Below are 15,428 nucleotides of genomic sequence, written 5' to 3' on the forward strand. Positions count from 1 at the left end.
CATAATATAGTGTTGAGATGAACGTTGGCAGATTTCTGATCTTATCAGTTTATAGCTAGATAGCTCATTTGCGTCTGAGGTCAATCGGTGGAAATAAATAAAAAACACAATACAGCAACATCAAGCAGTGACCCGAGAACGGAGCGGCGGTACCGAGGTCCCGTCGATAGACCGAGATCAGGAGTCAGATTCAGTCGTCAATCATGATGTTTCACTTTTTTCTCTCCACATTCGCCAAAGTGCTTCTCATTGTGGGAACAGCTCTCTATCATATTTAAGGTCTTGACCTTCTATGTAAAGTGCCTTAAGATAATGCACATTATGATTCCTGCTATACAAATAAAACTGAACTTGAACATACATCAGTGTGATACATCTAGAATGACAGAAACAATCTCTGAGAAATATGCATGTGTAGTGTGATCCATCCACTAACATGGAGGAGGCGAGGTTTAGGACCTACGCTGCGGCCAGCCACTCGGAGGAGACCACTGCCATGTCGTCCATCTTTCTGTACAGATTATCATAAAACATGAGAGAAGTAGAAATTATAACCAGACTTTCTAAAAAAACAGCCTGCCTCCTTTTTCACGCTCACAACAGAGCCGCTGATCCCGACACCCCACCGAGTCTTTTAGCGCCCGGCCTCAACGCTCTGCGATGCTGTGGCTCGCTGCCCACTTCACAAGCTGGGACGATGAACATGTCAGACTCATGAGCAGACGTCGCTCGCCAACACAAACATGCTTCTTAGCATCTTGGCATCGCCGGGCTGCTGCCTCTCACCTTCAGATAAACAAATTGTTTGTATTGGTCTTTATGTTTCCCAGCGCTGAAGGGCACACAGCAGCGTTTGTATTAGCAAAGCTTTCTGAATGTGCAGAAGTTGCATCACGGCCGGCGTCTGCTGCTCCCACAGCTCCAGAGATTTTACTGATGCGTGTGTTGAAGAAAGAAAAATATTACATAAGAAACTTAAATAGAAAAATAAATAGGTCAGCTGCAGCATGAAGCTCTTCTTGGTTGACCATAATTTTATGGGAGATTTTCCACTGCTTCTTCTTGTTGTTGTTGTGTTTCTCAGTGCAGGAAACCATTCTCACTGACTGCACTGTCATTTTTTGAAATGGGTAAACGGTGTTTGTGTAAATGGAATCGTTAAAATCCCAACGGCACACAGTGATTCACCAAACAGACGGCAGGGTGTTTCCAGGTAATAACACACACTGTGCCTTTTTGATGAGGACCTGCCGTCGTGTTTTGTGTGTCTCTCAACAAAATGAGGCGAAGGTGCGCTCAGTGAAACATGATCCTAATGAAAACACTAGCCAGTTTTCCATCTAAATGCCTCTTTGCCACATGCAGCATTTCATTATCACAGACAGCAGACCTGTAGGCTGGGACACACACACACACACACACACACACACACACACACACAACCCTTGATATTAAATATCTGACTTCAAGGCAACCTCCTCCCAACAGAAAGAACAACGCTGTAGCTCTGCTAAGTTATTTTGGTAAAAGTAAAATCTGGACTGAGTTTAATCTTGAATAGCTCTTGGCGACAGAATTCAGGTGGGAAAAAAAACACATTTTGAAAGATATTGAAATAGAAGGAAGCTAAAGAATACTCCTGAAAACACCGATTAACAAAACTGTGTCAGTTTGTTAATTGTGACAATGCGAAGGCTCCACTGAAACGGTTGAATGTGTATAAATATCTAAATGTAGGTGCCAGACTACTTAAAGGTGTGAATGTCAATTATAAATAGGTGCAGCCCACAGAGGTGATAATGACAAGATGAACGCAAGTCATACATTTAAATTGCAAATGACGTTCAAGTGTGAGAGCAAAACTAAGAAACTACTTGTTTATTATATTCAAAAACTATATGTAATAAAAGTCCCTTTTTAAGATTACAAATTAAATATAGATTCAAACACTTAAAATAATGAATTCTATTGTCTTTCTTATAATCGTGATGCTTTATTATATGTAGTTATATATGTAGCTTTGTTCTATAAACGTTGTTTGTGGTCTTTTTATTCTTCGGCCTTATCCTTGCGTGTCCAGGTTCAGTTTGAAATATATTAACAAAGACAGGTCCGAGGCCAGAGTCACCGAGGTACTGTGCTTTAGAACCATGGTCCTTGAGAGATTCCGCTGAGTGAGCCTCAGCTCAGGAAAACATGAAATAATGATATGAAATAATAGAAATAATGGAACAGAGTGTATTCATGGAGGGGACTTTGAAAAGAAAGTATAACATTCTTGTGATTGAGGTCATTTAGAGGAGAAAGACAGAACTAGAATCACAGCCTCACAGTTATCCAGGTCTGACCAGACTCAAATAATATATGTTATGAGGATTTTGAAGGATTTTATCTAATAATTCCAAAAAGCTCCGTCTGTCTGTGGTTTGCATATCTGCTGCATATCGGCTTTGTTAAGGGCTCAAGGAAGTGATGTTAAATTTGATTTGGACAAGCGATATGTTCAATATTAATAATTTTTAAATAAACAGGCGACCAGCAGCTTCCAGCAGCAGGTCACTTTCACAGTTTCAGAAAGAAAAGACGCAACGAAGAGAGATGTAGACTGAGACGACACTGGTTGATTTTGTCTCACGTTTCTATGCCTGATATCATTTTATCTTCTCTACTAAATTGTACGTCTTTTACTGCATCTTTCTCTTGTTTTTCTTTTCTTTCCATCCAAACTCCGAGTGTGTTTATTTTGAACATCACAGTCTCATCAGTAGTGAACCTTTGGACCAAATTTGAAGGAAATCCCTCGCGGCGTTTCTGAGACGTCTTGTGGAGTGGAACCGAGGGACAGATGGAGCAGCTAAAAGGTACAGCAGCACCGTATTCAAGACATTTCTAATAAGGTCATGAGCGACCCTGTAATGGTTTGTTCTGTGGAATTAACACCACAGTAACGGCTTCGCTGTCCCCCCCCCCCCGGTGTTGGGGATCAGACGGAGACAGACGAGTCCTGCACTGCACCAAATAATCAAGTGTTTCTTTACATCATATTGGCAGAACGCAGCTAAGGCGTCCTGCAGGAACTCTAATAACTCATGAGTATGCACAGCATGGCGGTCGGATTAAAGTGTCGAGCATCCCTGTTGTGTATCTTGCATCTAAAATGAGCAAAAGTGCAGGAGCGAGGGAAGAAAAATGAATCATCGCTAAAAGTAAAGAAAAGTGCCTGGCATGTGACATTCTCAGCTGTGCCAAGGAACTCAGGCGAGTGAAGAGCTGTTTCATTGTTGTGACGATTAGCAGGTACAGACTGGGACTGAAAATAGCAGATCGCTGTTAACACTGTCAGTCTGACAGTCTTTCTGTGACAATGACAAGCGGCTGTTTACCGAAAGAGACGTGTACATTTTTGCGTCATGAGCGACATATTTCGAGATCTCGCTCACCGACCTGAGCCTGCGTGCTCTCGGCATACAGCACCTACCTGAGTTTGTGAATGCGGAGGGAAAACGCTTATTATACTAATTTTAGAAGAAGTGTTTTGCATGTGATTGAATGAAACGAGGCATTGGAGTGTGAATCATGCCCCGGTGCCAGATTCCATTATGTCCATTTGACTGTTATGAAAAGCTGTTGGAGCAGCACCTGTCTCTGCTCGTTATTTAGTCGACTGCAAGGATTTCAGCACTCAGCTTGAACTCACACATACTGAAAATAAATCATGTTACAAGAACTCCTCCCTGAATCCATTTCATCTCCGGTTTGATTTCATCCCAGATAACCTATATATTAGATTTAATCTCTTCACATCTCATTTAGCGTCTTATTATTATACTTTTCTTATTTCTGCTTCATGTTTTTCTCATTTCTTTCTTTTTTATTGTTTTGTCTTTGTTTATCTGCATTTGGTGTTTTCACATTTCAAATTTATGAGATTCCTGATTGTGTTTGCTCAGTTCCTGTTAATAGTGTTTTGCTCTGTGCATGGTTTTGGGTTGAACTAGTTGTATTACTTTTATCCTGCAAAGAAGTTTGTGTGACATTACTTGTATGTGCTATACAAATACAATCTGATTGATTGGTTGATTGATGTCGACATGCATTGATATTTACAGAAAGCATGCATTAATCATTTTCACCCACCTGAAAAACCTGGTTTGATATCAAGACATTTATTATTGACATTTTCAAATGTCTTAACATGGCCTTAGGTCATAATGTCTGACTCAGAATTATATTTTTACAGAAATATTGTGTTTCATCCCTTCATATGTTTCACAGCATCATTTAAGACTATTAGTGACTCTCAGCTGTTTGTTTTTTGAGCATCTGCTGAGACAAACACCAACTTGATGATTGTGTTTGGACCCGAGGTGTAGGTGCAGGATGTTTCTTCTCTCGTGCAAATTACTGTACGCTGACATGCAAAATAGCTGACTACATTTGCATCTGTAATTCAGACACCTGACAGATCCTTGCAACCTGCAGTGCACTCCAACTGCAGAGCATCTGCTCCGGTATATGGAAAACACGGAGGGTTAAACTTAGTTTATCCTTAAACACTTGGCAACCTCATTTCATCACAGAAGAGTTCTGACTTTCAACATCGCACAAGCAAAGCCAAGCTGTTACTTCAAGACGCAGCTATATGATAAAAGAAACAACGAAACCTCTGAAACTAATTCTTTATTTATCTAATTAATAATCATGAACATGTTGATATAAAAGAAATGAGACATTGTGTTTGAAGCTAAAGCTATAAATGGATTAAACTTTTTGTCAGTCAACAGAAGGTACCCGGCAGAGTTCTTACTACTGGAGACTCGTTCTTTGTGCCAACATTTGAGGTAAAATGTGCATGCAAACATTATAATGAACCATCATCGCAGAGATGCATCAACAGAGGCAGTGAAGAAGACTATGAGCGAGTAACCAGGGATCCAAACAATGCAGATTTTAATTGTTAAAGATAAATAATTTGTTATGTATGGAAGAAAATGGATTTGTTTAGTCTGTATTGGTGCAGATCACAGAAGTGGACAAAATGGAGGAGCACCACTGGAGACCAAGTAGGGGGGGGGGGGGGGGGGGGGGGGTGTAGCCTTTAGTTTAAGTGAGACGACAATAACGAGGAAGAGACTTTGCAAACTGGTGAGAACTACAGGCGTCAACATAATGTCAGTCTGCACAGTCTGGACAGGTTGTGATCATATCGCCAACATCCAGAGACAAACAACCGTTCACAGTCATGTTCAGTCCTACACTTGATGATGAAGATAATTGTTGGCCGCAGCCCCAATTCTGTCTGATACCTCGTTAAGTTTAATGTCGTAGTAGTAAAACTGTTGATAATATAACTTATAATATTGAGCTGTTTTTCATTCAGACGATTCACTATCTATGGGCTAAGAAGTAATTTTGATTAAGTTCAAACTGTCCTGGGGATCCCATTGTTCACGTTCCTCGCTCATGTCAGACGTCTCTTTTTAACAAAACTGTCCAGTAATGAAAACTCACCTTAAATTGCTCTGAGTCAAAATTGCCCCTCAGCGTCCTCATTAGATGAAGATATATTTTTAACACTCCAACATAAAAGCATTTGGGACAAATGTTAACCTACTCAAGTCTAATGCCCTGAGGCAACTTTACCAACATCATCAGCATTTAGCAGCTCTGCCCGCTCTCTTTGGACGTGTAGAAAACAAACAGTTATGATAATCATACACTGCTCATCGTCTGCTTTGTGCCGGTCTCACAGAGCCACAGAGCAGCAAAGCTCGCAGTGCAAAAAAAAAAAAAGCTCCTCCCTTTCTCAGGGCAGGAGCTTTGTGTTCTGGCTGCAGCACAGCAAAGGCTGCATTATACCTCAGTGTCAGTGCAAACCAGCAGTGCACTCTCTTTATATATAACACCTGCAGTTTTCCTCTCCAGCTTCATGCATTTTAAAAAGAGGCAACGTCTAAGAACTGACCGACTGTCGAATTCATACTCCAAACAAATAGGTGCGCAGCATATTACCATAGAGTCGAGACGACCACCCGTGTTGAAGGAAACAAAGGAATGCCTCTTTGGTGCCACCTCCCCCTGCACTTCTCCTGTGGTATAATCAGACTGGCCATCGGGCAAACGGGCACAAATCCTGGTGGGCCACAACAACGGGCCATCAAGAGAAGTCCATAAACTCTCCTCTGCTCTCCGTCTGTTTGTCTTTCACTGTCAACACCAGAGGCTCAGAATGCAAGTTTCAACCCTCATCCTCACGGCGAGCTAACGTTAGCTTGCATTTATCTTACTTCAGCCTGGGGCAGTTGTTGACATGTTGTCAAACATGGGTTGTGTGTGCTGCTTTTCACACAAGATTAACTTGTGATCTGATGAAGGCTGGAGATATATTAATATTAGAGGGATAGTTCACCCAAAAAGGAAAATTCACGTTGCCCCTAAATCTGCGTCAAAGAACAAGAATCCAGATCCAGAGATTTGGGGTCTGGACAGTGGGACAGTGAGGTCTGTGGGACAGTGAGGTCTGTGGGACAGTGAGGTCTGTGGGACAGTGGGACAGTGAGGTCTGTGGGACAGTGAGGTCTGTGGGACAGTGGGACAGTGAGGTCTGTGGTTGAACTCTTTCAGTCAAACTTTCTACTTCAGTATCCAGGTTTTCTCCTTAATTACTATCAGCTGCTGTCGACACCGAGGGCAGATTAAAGTTTCACTTTGTTTCTGTCAGGGGGAGTGAAGCAGCAAATAGCCGAGCCTCCTGAATAGAAAAGCAATTCCTGCATAATGATATAACAAAACAGATTCTCACGGCTGAAGGAAGAAGCAACAACACGGCACCAAACACAATGGGGACTTCTGGCGAGGAGTCAAACTTATGCATTATTGTATAAAAGGCCTGTATCGAGGTGGAGATTAAGTCATTATCTTAGTTATTTTCTTGGACTTTCACGTCGACGGAGCCTCCTCTCTTCTCCCCTCTGTTTATTTTGATGAACAATAGTTATAATGAGTTTATGTCGACGGTTAATTGAGCTTTAATGGTAAACGGGGAGATCAGAAAATGGTACATAATTTCAGCAGCTGCCTGATTCAGCCTGTGGTTGAACTATCCACTTTCAATGTTCAGCCCCAAGAGACTGTGAATATCCCTGAGCATGCTTTAGACCTTTTCATAATATTTCCATCTCTCAGGTTTGACCTTTAATATTTTGACATTCGATTGAATTGAGAGGAGAAGGCTGAGTCTATAACACAGAGCTCCTCCTGCTTTGTCTTCCACAGACACTGACCCTGCTTCAATCATGCAGATCACTCCAGAGAACCAGGGACTCTCCTCTGCCTACTCCAAGTAATAGTAACTCTTCAAAAGAGGATGTGAACTGAGCTGAACCTGCTGGTGAAGAAACCATTGAATGTGAGGAAAGGTGAGGTGGCTGCTTTGAGATGTTTGTCCTCAAACCTGGAAAATCTTCATTTAACTCAAACTCTCTGACACAATGTGCAGCTGGGCTTCATTTATAAAATGTTCTCCTGCAGAAATGTTCACTCAACCAAAACCATTTCCTGCTCTGCTATAAACAAACAGAGACCATTTGAGTTTGAGTTGCAACACAAAGCTGATTAATTGAGTCGAGTATTGGTGGAGCCCGACCGATATGGATTTTTGGGTGCTGATGCCGAGACCGAAACCAGTTTGTCTGCCGATAAAATAAAAAAAACTGGCTCTGATTCCTGATTGAAGAGTTTGTTGCAGAGCTTGTTACAAAGAAATGTGATTTATAAACTTAATTATGAAAAACTCTGAATAAAAAAATGAATTAAAATGAAATAAAAACACACTTCTTCTCTGCATTGTTTCCTGCAGTAAATCAGTGCAAACCGCTGCCAATTTTTGGGCCACAGATTTCATTATTGTTTGGTCAAATAAAACCATGACTATTGATATTAAAACTCAGTGCAGTGTTATCAAATGCAAAAAGCTCAAATAAAAAAACCACAGGCCGAACGACACATAACAGAGCTATACCTTGCACACTGTGAGTGTGTGGGGGGGGTTCTGTGTGCACGTTTGTGAATGCATGTCAAGATTTTCCAGATATTGATTTTTTTGTGCTGCTCCTCTGCTCTGCATGCTCAGATTAGCTCCACGAGTTGTGATCCCTTTGATTTTGTCTGGAATTGATGAGACAAACGACCTTACAGTTACTGAGCAGAGCTTTTCATTTGACCTGAGAGTCTATGAAACATTCTACAGACAGAATAAACAGGAGCTGATCACATCAGCCTGCAAACATCCTGCATGTCCCTTCATATTTCAGTGTTTTATAAAGGTATTAGATATTTTAGTTCGCTAAAGATTTAAAGAGATTTTGGGTTCTAATCACACACCATGACAGAGGAGGATGCAGTTATGTCTTTAGAGTAAATAATCACAGCAGGTGACTTCACTCAAGTTTACTTTAAGCCTGTTTTCCCCTTTATGTCAATCTGGGAGAAACGTTTAGTGATGAAAATATGGTAAACACATGGGAGAGCTTTGAAACAGTGGCTCCTTTCATTGTGACCATATGTTAATGAACTGTTTTTAGAAGAGTTCTGCTTACGTTGAAATTTACTTTAAGTTAAAGTGGCCTTTCTCCAACACAACAGCTTTATACATTATAATTGAATACAGCTTCATTATGATTAATTAGTTGGCTGGTTTACAAACTTTAATAATGTGGATACTGGCAGGACACTGGAAAATAAAAAAATATTAATGTATGACATCATCCAAACTGTCCCAAAGAGGAGAGATCAAATTACGGAATCAAAAAGACGGAAGTGGCACAGAGTCAAAGTCAAAGTCACTGAGATTATCTCCCAGATGGAGCAGCACACGAGAGGACACGTCCTCACCGCTCGATGTGTTGAGATAACCCTGAGACACAGAGCACCTCTCGCTGTGCAGCTTCTAGCAGCAGACGTGGGCTCTGAAGCCAGAGGAACAGTTAGAGTGTGGAGGTCAGACTGTAACACGTCTATCTAATAATATAATATATAATAATAATAGCTTGAATTTATACATAGAGACCCAAGGACACTTTATCTCTCTTTATCTAGAAGAACAGAGGCTGCTTCCCATGTTAAAAGGTCAGAAATAATTTTTGCATTTTTAAAAATCTGTATAACTGATCTTTCCTTTTGCTTCCAGGTTTTTTTATTTCTCTAAACATTAACAGTTTATAGATGTTTAATTCCACAGTACTTCAAAAGCAAAATCTGCCAAATCCGACTTTCCGGCTGCTCGGTAAGAAAGGCTGTGACCACAATCGTGACATAAAATCACCTTCCAGGTTAACGAGCTGAACCTAGTAAACAGTTGGATATTTACACATCCTGTAGTTACCAAGCAACACCACACGAAGTCATGTGTCTGTAAACACAATGTTTACTCTCTTGATGCCTCAGTGTCTTCAGCTGCAAACTCTCAGTTTCTCTTCAGAGCACAGCCGCCTGCTGCAGCGGAGCGGTGACAGTAAAAGCTCTTCACAGAAAGCAGGAGCTGCATTCTATCTGTAGGTTCATCGCGGTGAACGATCTCTTATCTCGTATTATCTAACTGACACAGATTATTACCTCCACACAGGAGCTCATCTCTTCATAACATTTCAGTTGGTTTGTTTGTTGTGTGAGTTACACAAAAACTGATTTCCACCAAACTTGGTGCTGAGAAAGAACTCCTGACATTTTTACATGGATCCTGACAAAATCATCAAAAAAGGAACTTTCATGTGAAGATATATTACTGTGCAACCGAGTGCAGCTTGAACGACGGATGGTTGAAGTTTGAGCTCTGCTGAATGTTGATGTTAATGTCTATAGTTATGTAAAATACACAGGTTTTCCAAAATCATTCAATACTGATATTGCTGATAATGTTGCTGAGTTGTTAATAATATGATAACTAACTAAAAAAGCAACTGTTTCATTATTTTGAAGCAGATATTTTTCAGCGGAAAACCTGGTAACGATTCATTTTTTAATGATGCAATAATCAAGACACGTGGCAGAAACCCTTTATGTGGAGATACTGAGTTCAAAAATACCTTCAGTCGCATCACTCGCACCTGACTTCCTCTCACAGACGGAGAACTATACACGTCTGGAGAAATAAAAGTAGCACAAGGATGCAAAGTGAGGCTGTTCCATCCTGAGAGAGCAAACTCTGTCACACAAAGGTTTTTTAAGATTCTCCAAGGAAGCACTTCTCTAAACTTAGATCCCCCCATCTGTTAAAGACCTTATGATGAGCGTGTGAAGAATCGACTCCCTGCTATCTGGGTCTGCATCTCCCTGCTCTCCCTCTCTGCGTGCACAGAAGACGGCACCTCCACAACCCCTCTACTCCACGTGCCAAAGTTTGTAGAAAACACGAAACCAGAGTTTTATCTGTGACACAAAGACAAAAAGTCTGATTGCTGTTTTACTGAGTCGGAAACTACCCAACAACCGCTGATGGAAACAAGGACTGATCACGTCCACAAGCAGAATCTACAGCTCCATCTCTGACCGTGATTGAGTCGTTCAAATATCTCAAGGCTACAGGATGAGTGTGTCTCCGAGTCTGATCACAGAGGACGTTACACCAGCACTAGTTTTGGCAGCTCGGTGTGTCTCAGTCAGTCCTGGTCCGGTCCTTCAGATCTATCACTGAAATCATCCACACACCATCCATCACAGTCTCATATGGCTTCTGTCGCTGCAAGGGAAGTGTGTCATTCAAACCTCTGAGGGTTATTGAGTGCCGGCTGCACTGCATCATACACACACACACACACACACACACACACACACCTGCAGAATAACAGGAAAAAAACTGTTAAGAAGATTTCTGCTGACCCTGCCAACTGGGACAGCCACTCTTCTACTCAAACATTACTGACATGTTGGACTTTAAATATTTATTTCACAGCTCCTACATGGTGGTTCAGATTGTTTCGAGATATTATTTATTTATGGCTATTTAAAGACTTGTTATTACGATGTGTTCCCAATAAACTGGCAAAAAGATACCTATGGTTAATTTATGGAAGTAAAGAAGTGCCACAAAAAAAGTCCAATTGTTAATCGGCAGTAAATGAATCAAACAGTGTAAAAGATGTTGAAGAACAATCCTTTGAGTAAATTCTCAACAAACATGCTGATATATTATTTTTCTTGTTTCTCCAGTTTGAAGATTTCACAGATGCTAACGTGCAAAGCATAGCATATGTCTTTTTTGACATTTTCTGTCATGACTGCCAAATTCATTCAGATTTAATTTGTAATTGGAGTTTCAGGCGTAAAACGGAGCACATAAAGGTAAAATGTAACTACAACCGAATAGTTAGTGTAACAATAAAAAATACCGCACAAGTTGAAGACCATTTATATTTGAATTTAAAATCTGACAAGATATTTTTCAAATGATGCAACTTCACGAAATGTCAAATAGTTTTAAAGATTGAGTTTGAGCCTCTAATTGAATTTTAACATTTGACATTGACCAAGGATTCAGACCACATAAGTTGAGACACATGTTTTGCTCTAATAAATCTTTAGAATGTATTAATTTATTCAGAAGTATTCAACATCAGTAGTTAAATTTTTAATGGCAACTGACTGACTTGTCACAACAGTGAAAGTGGCGGTGAACATTAATGATGCACAGGTCCATTTAAATGTCCTCGCTGGTCGTCCCAGTGAGTCAGCACGGACATCAATATGTCGTAAATTACACCTGTGCTCTTCCTGCTGTAACGTGTCGGAGATAAAGGCGGACATCACGCTGATTTACCACCGAGATGAATGAGGCCTATGATTAAAAGCTGATGTGAACACTTGTGCAACAACAAATCAACCTCCCCTGGTCATTTCGCTTGTGTCATTTTTTTTTGTTATTGTCAGAGTTAAAAAGCAGAAACAGCCTCCAGACGAGTTTGAATCGTTTCCAGCATTTCTGCCACAATCAAAACAAATCCGAGCAGTCAGGGAACAACAATCCGGCCACATCCCGGCGTCCTGCTCCGCAACGTACAGAACACGAGGGGGGAACCCGGCGCGGTGCATGGCTGCTCATCCGTTACTAACACTGATGCAACCGGTAAGACATCAATGAGGTTCTCACATGATGAAAAACAGCCCCAAGCTCAAAGTACAGCCCCCGCCCACCCTACGCAGGCACAGCAGAGGATCACAGCTACAGTGAGACATGAGTGAGTCTTCTAAAGACCGACCTGCCTCCAACAGACTGGGAAATCATGTAGTGCCATGACACTCCGGACGTATATATATATAAAAGTGACTGATGCATCACAACAATTGGCAGATTATTATTAATCATGGCAATGAAATAAATGGAAGAGGGTAGAAAAAGGCGATCCTCTCTGCCAGGTCTCGTTTCTCTGCAGTGTTGCTTAAAAGGACCCAAGATAAAACTTTGCTTTCCAACAAAATGACACTTAATGATACGAATACAGAGCGTCCTCATAAAGGCCCCGAGCCGTCATCAATACCAAGCCATCAGAGTTATCGCACCGCCGGCGGAGGGCTGACGGGAAGAGACAGGGTGTTTGTATTTTTCTCAAGCTGGAGGAGACCACAGAGCAGAGGGTCACGTTCACTGACCCTTAAAAATAGGACATTGCTCAAATGTCACTCTTTAATCCGGCCGAGTTCAAACACACGATACTGAGTGAACGGTGATCTAGTCAGTAGTCATAGTAACCATCTTTATTTACAGGCTTCGCTTCAGACATGCAACAGACACAAAGTCCTCGTATATAACTTTAAAGCGATTGCACCGACATATCTATACACAGCGTGGACATAAATAGATTCCATTGTGATCCAATTAAACTTCAGAGCTTCAATGTTTTTCACATTAATGTTCTGAAACTGAAAATAAAATAGTGATTCATGGTGAAGTTGACAAGGAGAGTTTACAATTACAAATGCCCTCATTGAAACATCTGTCTCACTTCACTCAGGGTCAATAACCCATTACAGTCCTCTCATAAAACCAATGGATATGCACAATTGCTCATGAGTCATTACTCCTGTTTTCCCTGCTTCCTGTTTTGTGTGTGACTTCTAAACACTTTTGACTCGTGTCTCTATTCTGATGTTTACTGATGAAAAGTTGCCAGATGATAAATAAAATCAGCAGGGACGATTTTAATTTGATTTAAATCCAGATATGAGGGAATTGGCGACATTGTTTACATTGAGCCACAGTACTATTTACATCAGTCATGTAACAATATATAAAGTATTACTCAACATATTGTCCAATTACCTGCACCCAACTTTTAAAAGTGGAACAGGTTTTATAGCTGGAAAACCACAGAAGTACTTTGACATGGACAAACACAAAAACACAGACCAAGCACTCACTTAGTCCTTTTGACTCAAATTAGCTGAAATGATCAACTAATTAATTCACAAGTCAAAGACAATGAATCCACAACTACATTTTCCTTCAAATCAAAAATACCAAACATAATCTTGTCCTGAGGTTTTTTTCTATTTTGAATATCATCAAGAACAATAATTGTTAATCATAATCAATTATCACTTTATCATTTGTCTTAGGTTCAACGACGGATTTCTGCTCCTGAGTGAAGGTTGTGGTTTGAAACTCTTCTTTATTACAAACACTTTACTTCACAATTTGGAAATAGATCGATGTGCTACACCTCCTCACTGTGCTAACACAATGCTTTAGCTTTACATCAATATATATTGGACTTTTGTGTTATTGCCATTGAGAAAAACTATACTGCAGTAACGTTTTACAGTTAATGTCTTATTGAATATCTTTGGGTTTTACCATTCGAACACGTCTACTTTGATTTCAGCAAATGTTCAATGTTTCACCAAACACATTGTGAGCATGAACAACAAATCAATAATCAATATTAATCAATAATTAAAATAGCTGTGAGCTGAACCTTCATGTAGTGTCCACAACAAAGACGGTGAATAGGATTTTATAAAGAATTAAACATTCAAACCCACAATGCTCGGCTCTCACAGAGGAGGGCCGCAGAGACGCTCTTAAATAAATCGTTTAAATTGAATCTCATACAGTCAGTGAGTGTGTAATGATTTATGGTGTGTGACTGAAATCCCCAGTCATACTTGTGACTGTGATAAATAATAATCACAGTGTTCTCCTAAGAAGCTCTGCTAGCTTTTACTTTTACTGTAGGTGACACGACAGAAAATGACCACAGGTAACATTTGCAACAGCTTAAGTAAATTCATTTTTTAAGAATTCAATCAAAATGCATTTTTAATCAGAACCATGGAGGGAAGACTGCTGACACCTCTACACCCCCATCTCTGAGTCTTTAGAAAAACTGTCTATTCATCACTGCATGCATCGCAAATTAATTAAATCAGCGAGACAGCGTTGACCAGCGTCCTCCTCAAACCTACGAATCACTTTGTGCCGGCAGGTGCACGAGAAGCTTCAAGTAGAAAAACTCTATTTATTATGTTTTGTCTTTTTTCCCTTTTAATGAAGTGGGGAGCTGCTCGCTGTTAATGGGGAATAAATTTGAAATGCAATTATAGGAATTATTCCTATGATTTTCCCATTAGCATGCAAGGTGCAGATGGCAGCGGCTCTGTACTTGTTAACAATATCCACTAAGTTTGCGAAGCGAATGGAAAGTGAAGTAAGAAGACTTGACTAATGGAGGGCGAGTTACAAGCATCTATCTCCTTTCTTCTGGAGTTTAGCTGTAAAATTGAGGCTCAGGCTGCTTCTCTCTGGATTGCGAGCAGCTAGGTGGGTGGAGGTGAGAGGAATGTAGCTGGTCTGAAATGAAACATACAGAAAAAGAACCTTTACTTTGGACTATGTGGATTTATTGGTCAGCAAGAGAAAAAGATGATATATCAGGGATGACATTTTAATTCTTGTTGTAAGATCTGATATGAAATGTATGTAGAGGGAGGAGGACAGAGGATAGCCCTGAACTGAGCTGTCAAACTAAACGCTGATTATCTTCATTAAGTGCCCACATGACAGTTATCAGCGGCCCAATTATTCCTACCGCATATCTGTCATCCTCCAGCAGAACCTGTCTGCGAACCACAAGAGACTCAACTCCCACGCTGCCATTCGCAAACTTGTTTAGTCCAATCACCTAAAAGATCAGGCCTCCCTGTCGGTGGTCTTCACTGACTCTGCCCCTGTTGCTTTCCTTTTGTTGTTTAATGGATATATGACTCAATTATTGATGATCGCAGAGTTCTTTAATTATTAAAATTGTGCCTGTACTTGAAAGCAGTGCTGGGGTTAAAGAGAGGGAAAGAAATCTTGAATTGCGATGATTAGTGCCGACTGCCCACTGATTGTGTTCATGGTAGAAAACTGAAGGAAAATAAAAATAGAAAACAAA

General features: G+C 40.5%; 1 protein-coding gene across 2 annotated transcripts in view; it reads right to left on the bottom strand.

Moving 5' to 3' along the window:
• grm4 (glutamate receptor, metabotropic 4) overlaps nucleotides 1-15,428 on the bottom strand; it is a 146,987-nt gene that overhangs the window by 64,119 nt on the left and 67,440 nt on the right. The window lies entirely within an intron of this gene.

Source organism: Paralichthys olivaceus, chromosome 2 (assembly GCF_024713975.1).
Source record: "Paralichthys olivaceus isolate ysfri-2021 chromosome 2, ASM2471397v2, whole genome shotgun sequence".
Classification (NCBI taxonomy): Eukaryota; Metazoa; Chordata; class Actinopteri; order Pleuronectiformes; family Paralichthyidae; genus Paralichthys; species Paralichthys olivaceus.